Raw genomic sequence first — 10,867 nt, 5'->3', positions numbered from 1 at the left:
CCGAAGAAGAGCCTCAGGTGTGTGCTGCTATGAACACATCTCCAAAGCCCTTTCTGCACAGCTGGTGTTGTCATCATACTAAAAGCAATGTTTAAATCAAACTAAAGATTAAAAATTAAAACTCGTATCTGCAATAATGGCAAACGCCCTGTACCTACCCACGTGCACTAATGTGAGACAAGGCCCATTAGCAAGGCCCCCCTTGCCCTTCCAGTAATAGTTAATTTTGAATAATTATGTATTGTCTGAAAACGGATGAGTGCTAGTTTTTGTTTCCTTGTTTTAAAACAACCAACAATAACAAAAATCCACACAAATATTTTGTTTTGCTTTGTTTAAAAGCAAGGCATGCTCGTGTTGACTGTAACAGACTAATTCAAATTGTCAAAGCTGCTCTCTGGTTTCATGTTGGAGAGCAATCTGTGGCATCTTGGTGTCTTTTGGTTTGGTTTTGCTTCTCCTCAACCATTCTCTGCTTTTGGGGTGAGTATGGGGTTGTGTCTTAGTCTTGTATTTTTAAATTTGTTAACCAGAGGGCAGCCCATGGGGGAGGGGGACAGATTATTTCCACATTCCACTCCCTAGGTCTAGTTTAGCAAGCATGTCCCCACCTGGCGTTCTTAGGAAGGAGTATAGAAACGCCTCGATTAACAACTTACTCCTTCTTGAGAGTTGCCTTTTCTCTCCACCTCTGAGTGGGTCCAGCCTGTGATGGAACTCATGAAGGTGGGTGGACGCTGCCTCATCCCTCTTTCTAGGAAGCACTCAACATGTGACTGTGACTTTCAAGGGTATTTGTTTGTCATTTGCTGATTTGGGGAGAGGGGATAATTTCTAACTTCTTTCATTGGTACATGAAAAAAAGTATGGCACCTTTGCAATATATCAAATGGATTGAGTTCCTAATTTAAAAAAGAAGTTCTTTCTTGCCCTTGTCAGTCATTTTCTTATATGGTTAGCATAGATTTACAACACACTATAGTGTTCCTAGATTCAGCTGAAGACCTGGTACACAGCGCTCCTTACGGGAATGGCGTTAGGAAACACATCATGGGTGACGACTGCTGTCTCCTTTCTTTTTCTTTTTTATGTCTTTTTTTAAAGAAAGAAAAAATTTCTTTCTTTCTTTCTTTCTTTCTTTTTTTAAGAGTTAACTTTACTCAGTCTGAATTTCTGGAAAAAAAAAAGTTGAAAGTACCTTAAGATAAGGATATACTCTACATCACTTTAGAGAGTCTAGGAAAATCCAGTGGATGGAAATTATAAGATTGATATTGGTTCAGGATAAGAGTAGATGATGTTGTTGTTACTTTTTTTTTTGAACATGATTTTAATATTTTCAACTCTTGATACTGATTGTGTCAGAATTCCTCATAGTTCAGCTGTCTCTGTTATCTTGGGATTCTGGAATCCTGTGATTCTGAGATCCTGGGTGTGTCAGAGTTCCTGGGAGTCAAGCTGCCTCTGGAAACCTGAGATCCTGGTGTGACCAAGCTCCTGGTATCCTGGAATCCTGTGGACCTGGGCATGTTAGAATGGCTGGAGTGGAGCTTCCTCTGGGTTTTGTGGGACTGGCTGCAGAGTTTGTGCCAAAGGTCTGCTCAGGGAATCAGCTCAGACTGGAAGGAACCTGTGCCACTGGTCAGGTGGAGTTCCTGGGTGACTATGTCCCACTGGTCCCAGTCACTCCTGGTGTTGGGACAGATGTTGTGTCCTCCTCATTTCTGATCCTATCTGCCATTTCCTTTCAGGTGATGAGGTTACAGGCCTGCTTCATTATGAAGCTATGAGCATGTGAGGTGGGGAACATACTTTTAACCAACATGGAGGCCAGTCAGGGCTGTCCCCCTTTTTTCTTCCATGCCTATGAGGAACCTTTGAACAACTGGCTGAAGCTCTCTCAAGAAAAATGGTGAGAAGGCTGGAGAGATGGCTCAACAGTTAAGAGCACTGACTGCTCTTCCAGAGGTCTTGAGTTCAATTCCCAGCAACCACATGGTGGCTGACAGCATCTGTAATGGGATCCAACGCCTTCTTCTGGTGTGTCTGAAGACAGCTACAGTGTACTCATGTACTTAAGATAAATCTTTTAAAAAAAGAAAAGACAAAATGGTGAGAGCCACATATTATATCCTCATGCACATTATTTAATATATCACCGTGCACATTATTTAAATCATACTTTTATTTTAAGAATTTTTAAATTTGGATTCAAGGAACTTAATAAATGCCTCATAGTATCTTAAAGCCAGACATAATCATGTCTAGGTGAGATGAAAAGGATCTACTTATTGGCATATGGCTTGATCCTGAACAGTTACCTTATTAGGAAAGGGAAAGGCATAGGTTCTCTTCACAGAACGCTGCAGAAGCATGATGGCTAATTCCTGTGACAAGCTGACAGGTGAGTTCGCTGAGTGCCCTGAGTGTAGTGACAAGATAGCTGAATTGGGTATATGTTTTTGACCCACCTTTGTTTGCCATTTTCCCAGTTCGGACAACCTAGGCTGCCTTGCTTCAAGCTTTTTAAACCTTATGGGATATAGAACATTAGAGACCGTGTAATCTGACTTAGAAAGATTAGTCACAAGAAAGAGTTATAGTGATTCTTCTTCTTCCCTCATTGTGACCAGTTATTCTAACTCAATCTTGGACTGGTCTAGTAATAATTCCAGTATTAGAGATTCCTAGGGAAGATAGCTAAAATCTTAATAACCTAGCAAAGTTAATTTGGAGCACAGCCTCTACTCCCAGAGAAGCTGCAGCCTTTCTGCAATTCTCAAAGCCACCTCCCCCACACCAGGAGCTCTAAGTCAAAGCTTGATCGTTGCTAAATTGCAATTGAATGGAGTACCTGGACTTCCCTAAAGAAGCTTTTGTACTGTTGCTTTTCACTGTCTCAACTTTGTTTTTCAAGCAGGTCAGTCAACGCCCTTCAGCCTGACTGCAGCAGGTGTGCAGCCGCGCCTCCAACAGTGCAGGTGGCAGTTATTAATCTTCATAAGGAAGCATTCTAATTACATATTGTGGCTTTGGTCTGAGTTGGGAATAAGGTGTACTAATGAGGGCCGGACAGTCAATGACAGGCACCCAGATCTTGGAACCATACCAATCTAAGACAGAGGTACATGCCAAAAGGCCATGGTTGATAACACACCACAGAGCCATGTTTTGTGTGAAATATAACATAAACTAGCTGGTAGCCTCCAAGACGGAATTGGATGGTTCGGGAAGATCTAAGATTTCCTAAGATAGGCGCAGTCGCCACCAGGCAGGACTATAGAGCATAAATAAATTTTATGCCTCAGTCCAGCTTTTTCTTAATATTAATAACGGGGGGGGGGGGGATGTAACCTCCTCCAGCCTAGGCTGGTTCAGACTTTACACCACTGAGGCCACCTGTGGTGCAGCTCCTCCGACTCAGCTAGTTTCCTTTGATGTGAGACTGCCTACCACCTGCCGTGAGGCCTAAGGAGACTGAGATTTTCTGGAGTTAACTGCAACCTGTGAATTTGGTGACTTAACTGCTAAAAGGCTATGCTGACAACTTGGCATCATGACATCAAGAAACTTGGCGTGGCAGGGGATGGGTTTCCCCCTTTATAAGCACAGACTTTTATTAAACATTTGAGCGTTGATCAGGAAACTTGACTTAGCTCCATTCTTTCTCTCGACCCAGTTTGCCTCCCAGGTGAAACCCCGTTTCTTGTGAGCCACAGGCCAGCTTCCAACACCACATGTTAATAGAGACTTTATCAGACTATTTTGTTTGCAAGTTCCAGTTTTTTAAAATGTTTAGGTAATCTCCTTCCCCAGTCCTGATTGTGTGGATTCATCCGTGCTGAACCATTGCTTTCTCGTGTCTCAACCCTTTGTATATGAATTCTTTTCAGATGTATTAAATGAACAAAACCCTTCACAAAAAAGAACACATCACCTATCAATCTCCCTGTTGAACATAGATATAGACATTCTGAATAAAATGTTTCCAAACTGAAATAGGGACAGACCAAAAATATCATTTAGCGTGATCAAGTTGACTTCACCCTGAGAGTGCAAGGTTAATTCAACATGCACAAGGAAATGAGTGTCATACACCACATAAATAGACTTGAGAAAATGACATAGCCATTTCAATTGATGCAAGAGGGACCATTAACAAAACCCAATGCCTATTCATGAGGAAAGCCTTGAAGAGACTAGGAAAGGAGGGAGCATAATGAAAGGCATGTGTGACAACCCCATCGTCAGCATCACGCTAAATGGAAGGAGAAAACAGCTCAAGCATCTCCACTAAGATCAGAAGCAACATAAGTGTGTCCACTTGTTCCACTGCTGCTCAGTGTAGTGACTGAAGTCTCCATTGCAGAAACAAGGTAGAAGTAACCTAACATGGTACGACAAGGAAAGGCGGGATCAAAGCATCTTTATTTGCAGACAGTACAATTATACACGTAAGAGATCCTATTGTGTGGGTCATCCAGATCAGTAACTAAAGCCGCCTGCTACTGAGCTTGATGACCTGATTTAAATAACTGGGGTGGGGGAGTTCAATACATGGTGGACAGTGAGAACTGCTCTTGTAGGTTATCCTCTGACCTCTGCATGCCTAGGGTAACACACAAGTGCCTATACATGCACACCCAAAATAAATAAATGTAATAAAAAATAACTAAAAAGAGACCTTAACGAGAAAAAAAAAACCCTTAGAGTTCATAAACGTGTTCAGCAGAGTGGTAGGATACAAACTTAACCTACATGCCAATGAAAACAGACTGAGAGTGAGATCAGGGAAACAATTCCATGTCCAATGACAGCAAAACAAAACAAAACAAACAGCATAGAAGAAGGCCTTAACAATGAGAACTGTAAACACATTGGAAGAAGGGAACACTTAGAGAGAAGACATTAAAAGATCAAAGGCCGCCATGTTTGCTCATGGACTGGAAGAATCAATACTGCTAAGATGCCTATGTCAACAAGAGCAGTCTACAGAGTCAGTGCCATCCCCATGAAACCTCCAAACGAAAGTGTAAAATCTACTGTCGATCTCATGGCTTCAGAATGGTGATTGTGATGTCTATTGAGTCAGATGAATTCATTGTGTGATGTTTTATTTGTGAGTTTTTAAGAAACACAGCTTATAAAGGTAAAAAATATCTTTCTTCAAACTGTCTTAGGGAGGTTTGCTATTACTGTGATGAAACACCGTGATCAAAGCACTTCGGGGAGGAGAGGGTTGGTTGTTTGGTTGGTTGTTTTTTCACTCATAGTTAACACTTTGTTATCAAAAGCAAAGAGGGCAGAAACTCAAGCAGGGCAGGAACCAGGAGGTGGAGCTAATGCAGAGGCCATGGAGGGATGCAGCTGACTGACTTGCTCCTCCTTCTTGTTCGGTCTCCTTTTTCATAGAACCCATGACCACTGCCTTCCATTGGAGCCCCTTCTCCTACCTGGACTGCCTGGTTGGGCCTCAGCAGGGAATAGCTGCCTAGCCCTGCTGGGATCAGATATCCCAGGATGGAGTGGTACCCAAGGGAGGCTTCCCCTTCTCTAAGGAGAAGGGAAGGAGGTGTTGGGGGTAGGGATTTGTAAGGGCAAGACTGAGAAGAGAGGAGGGAGGGAAGATGTAAAGTGAATTTTAAAAAATTATTGGGAAAAAAATCAACTCCAGACAGAGCAAAAACTGTAACATAAAACATAAAACTCTGAAACTGCTAGAGGAAAAAGCAGGTTAAAACAGACAGTGGGGGAGAGTGAAGGTTGAGCAAAAAGACTCACAGGACATAGGCAGTTAAAAGGTTTGGGTAGGAAACAGGGGGAGGACCAGGTGCGGAGCAGCAGGAGAGAGCTGGGAGCTAAAATGGAAATCGGTAGGGGTGGGACATCTCTGGGATGAGCTGGAGACCTGGGATGTGTGTGTGTGTGTGTGTGTGTGTGTGTGGTGGGGAGGGGAAGGGTCACAGGAGTCCATGAAGGGGGGACCCCAGCTGAGACTCTTAGCCGCTGGATATAAGACTTCCGATGGAGGGAGTGGAACATCGACCCATCCACAAAACCTTTGCCCCAAAACTTGTCCTTCCTACAAGATATGCAGGAATAAAGATAAAACAGAGATTGAGGGAATGGCTAATCAATGACTGGCCCAACTTGAGACCCATCCAGTGAGAGAGAGCCAACCCCTGACATTATTAATGATACTCTGCTATGTTTGCAGACAGGAGTCTCGCATAACTGTCTTCTGGGAGGAGTCATTCAGCAGCAGATGGAATCAGATGCAGAGACCCACAGCCGAAAATCAGATGGAGCTCAGGGAGTCTTGTGGAAGAGTTAGGGAAAGGATGGAGGGAGCCAGAGGGGTCAAGGATACCACAGGAAGACCTACAGAGTCAACTAACCTGGGCCCATGTGGCTTGCGGAGACTGAACCACCAAAGAGAGTGTCTGGGCTGGACGTAGGCCCCCTACACATATGTAGCAGGTGCACAACTTGGTCTTCCTGTGGGTCCCCTAATAGTTGAAGCTTGGGCTCTCTCTGACTCTGTGGCCTGCCATTAGATTTCCTTCTCCTACCTGTCTGGCCTCAGCGGGAAAGGATGTGCTTAGTCTTAATGAGACTTGATGTACCAGGGTGAGTTGGTACCCATGGGGGTCTTCCCCTTCTCTGAGGGAAAGGGGAGGGGAGAATGGGGAGAATGGGTTGTGAGGGTGGAACTGAGAGGAGAGGAGGGAGGAGGGCTGTGATCAGGATGTAAAGGGAATTAATTAATTAATTTTGTAAAAGATTAAAAGGGATAGAGGTAGAAGAGGGTGAAGAAGATAAGAGGAGAGAAGAGATTCCACTACAGTACATTCTCTTTGGAGATGCCATAATGATATCTAATACTTGGTATATTGATTTAAAAAGAACAATTCATCCTTGGCTGGTGAAACTCACTGTATAGACCAGGCTGACTTTGAACTCACAGAGATCCTTCTGCATCTGTCTCCCGAGTGCTGGTTTTAACGATGTGAGCTACTATACCTAGCCTGTGCACTAATTTAAAACCATTTTAAATGCTAAGTAAAAATTTAAAAATAAGTATTAGTTAGCTGCCTAGATAGCACATGGAGAAATGATCCCCACCTCCTCACTCACACAGTCTAGGAAAGCTAACTCACTGTGGATCGCAGATCTAAAGCAAAGCTAAACCTACAAAGTTCTTTCAAAACAGAGGAAATGGCTTCGTGCTAGGAGTAGGCAGTATTTTATTAGAGTAGATATGAAAAGTAATAACTAGAAAACACCACTAGAGTCAATCAAAATACAGGACATCTGCTCAGCAGAAGACACAGTTTAAAAAACGAGTACACAATATCTAAACAGAGTCAACTATAACTACTAACTCCAGAGATTACCAGATGGCAAAAGGTAAACGTAGGAATCCTACTAACAGGAACCAAGACCACTCACCATCATCAGAACCCAGCACTCCCACTTCGCCCAGTCCAGGGCACCCCAACACACCCGAAAACCTAGACCTAGATTTAAAAGCATATCTCATGATGATGGTAGAGGACATCAAGAAGGACTTTAATAAATCACTTAAAGAAATACAGGAGAACACTGCTAAAGAGCTACAAGTCCTTAAAGAAAAACAGGAAAACACAATCAAACAGGTAGAAGTCCTTACAGAAAAAGAGGAAAAAACATACAAACAGATGATGGAAATGAACAAAACCATACAAGACCTAAAAAGGGAAGTAGACACAATAAAGAAAACTCAGAGTGAGGCAACACTGGAGATAGAAACCCTAGGAAAGAAATCTGGAACCATAGATTTGAGCATCAGCAACAGAATACAAGAGATGGAAGAGAGAATCTCTGGTGCAGAAGATTCCATAGAGAACATTGGCACAACAATCAAAGAAAATGGAAAATGCAAAAAGATCCTAACTCAAAATATCCAGGAAATCCAGGACACAATGAGAAGACCAAACCTACGGATAATAGGAGTGGATGAGAATGAAGATTTTCAACTCAAAGGACCAGCAAACATCTTCAACAAAATTATTGAAGAAAACTTCCCAAATATAAAGAAAGAGATACCTATGAACATACAAGAAGCCTACAGAACTCCAAATAGACTGGACCAGAAAAGAAATTCCTCCCGACACATAATAATCAGAACAACAAATGCACTAAATAAAGATAGAATACTAAAAGCAGTAAGGGAAAAAGGTCAAGTAACATACAAAGGCAAGCCTATCAGAATTACACCAGATTTTTCACCAGAGACTATGAAAGCCAGAAGAGCCTGGACAGATGTTATACAGACACTAAGAGAACACAAATTCCAGACCAGGCTACTATACCCAGCCAAACTCTCAATTACCATAGATGGAGAAACCAAAGTATTCCAAGACAAAACCAAATTCACACATAATCTCTCCACGAATCCAGCCCTTCAAAGAATAATAACAGAAAAAAACCAATACAAGAATGGGAACAATGCCCTAGAAAAAACAAGAAGGTAATTCCTCAACAAACCTAAAAGAAGACAGCCACAAGAACAGAATGCCAACTTTAACAACAAAAATAACAGGAAGCAACAATTACTTTTCCTTAATATCTCTTAACATCAATGGTCTCAACTCCCCAATAAAAAGACATAGACTAACAAAGTGGCTACACAAACAAGACCCAACATTTTGCTGCTTACAGGAGACACATCTCAGAGAAAAAGATAGACACTACCTCAGAATAAAAGGCTGGAAAACAATTTTCCAAGCAAATGGTATGAAGAAACAAGCTGGAGTAGCCATCCTAATATCTGATAAGATTGACTTCCAACCCAAAGTCATCAAAAAAGACAAGGAGGGGCACTTCGTTCTCATCAAAGGTAAAATCCTCCAAGAGGAACTCTCAATTCTGAATATCTATGCTCCAAGTACAAGGGCAGCCACATTCATTAAAGAAACTTTAGTAAAGCTCAAAGCACACATTGCACCTCACACAATAATAGTGGGAGACTTCAACACACCACTTTCACCAATGGACAGATCATGGAAACAGAAACTAAACAGGGACACACTGAAACTAACAGAAGTGATGAAACAAATGGATCTGGCAGATATCTACAGAACATTTTATCCTAAGACAAAAGGATATACCTTCTTCTCAGCACCTCATGGTACCTTCTCCAAAATTGACCACATAATAGGTCACAAAACAGGCCTCAACAGATTCAAAAATATTGAAATTGTCCCATGTATCCTATCAGATCACCATGCACTAAGGCTGATCTTCAATAACAAAAAAAAAATAACAGAAATCCAACACTCACGTGGAAACTGAACAACACTCTTCTCAATGATACCTTGGTCAAGGAAGGAATAAAGAAAGAAATTAAAGACTTTTTAGAGTTTAATGAAAATGAAGCCACAACGTACCCAAACCTTTGGGACACAATGAAAGCATTTCTAAGAGGGAAACTCATAGCTCTGAGTGCCTCCAAGAAGAAACGGGAGAGAGCACATACTAGCAGCTTGACAACACATCTAAAAGCTCTAGAAAAAAAGGAAGCAAATTCACCCAAGAGGAGTAGACGGTAGGAAATAATCAAACTCAGGGGTGAAATCAACCAAGTGGAAACAAGAAGAACTATTCAAAGAATTAACCAAACGAGGAGTTGGTTCTTTGAGAAAATCAACAAGATAGATAAACCCTTAGCTAGACTCACTAGAGGGAACAGAGACAAAATCCTAATTAACAAAATCAGAACTGAAAAGGGAGACATGACAACAGATCCTGAAGAAATCCAAAACACCATCAGATCCTTTTACAAAAGGCTATACTTAACAAAACTGGAAAACCTGGACAAAATGGACAAATTTCTGGACAGATACCAGGTACCAAAGTTGAATCAGGATCAAGTTGACCTTCTAAACAGTCCCATATCCCCTAAAGAAATAGAAGCAGTTATAAATAGTCTCCCAGCCAAAAAAAGCCCAGGACCAGACGGGTTTAGTGCAGAGTTCTATCAGACCTTCAAAGAAGATCTAATTCCAGTTCTGCACAAACTTTTTCACAAGATAGAAGTAGAAGGTACTCTACCCAACTCATTTTATGAAGCCACTATTACTCTGATACCTAAACCACAGAAAGATTCAACAAAGATAGAGAACTTCAGACCAATTTCTCTTATGAATATTGATGCAAAAATCCTCAATAAAATTCTCGCTAACCGAATCCAAGAACACATTAAAGCAATCATCCATCCTGACCAAGTAGGTTTTATTCCAGGGATGCAGGGATGGTTTAATATACGAAAATCCATCAATGTAATCCATTATATAAACAAACTCAAAGACAAAAACCACATGATCATCTCGTTAGATGCAGAAAAAGCATTTGACAAGATCCAACACCCATTCATGATAAAAGTTCTGGAAAGATCAGGAATTCAAGGCCCATACCTAAACATGATAAAAGCAATCTACAGCAAACCAGTAGCCAACATCAAAGTAAATGGAGAGAAGCTGGAAGCAATCCCACTAAAATCAGGGACTAGACAAGGCTGCCCACTTTCTCCCTACCTATTCAACATAGTACTTGAAGTATTAGCCAGAGCAATTCGACAACAAAAGGAGATCAAGGGGATACAAATTGGAAAGGAGGAAGTCAAAATATAACTCAAACAAGTCAATGGCCTTTCTCTACACAAAGAATAAACAGGCTGAGAAAGAAATTAGGGAAACAACACCCTTCTCAATAGTCACAAATAATATAAAATATCTCGGCGTGACTCTAACTAAGGAACTGAAAGATCTGTATGATAAAAACTTCAAGTCTCTGAAGAAAGAAATTAAAGAAGATCTCAGAAAAT

The sequence above is a fragment of the Mus musculus genome, chromosome 4, assembly GCF_000001635.26.
Source record: "Mus musculus strain C57BL/6J chromosome 4, GRCm38.p6 C57BL/6J".
Classification (NCBI taxonomy): domain Eukaryota; kingdom Metazoa; phylum Chordata; class Mammalia; order Rodentia; family Muridae; genus Mus; species Mus musculus.
This window is presented reverse-complemented; position numbering follows the sequence as displayed.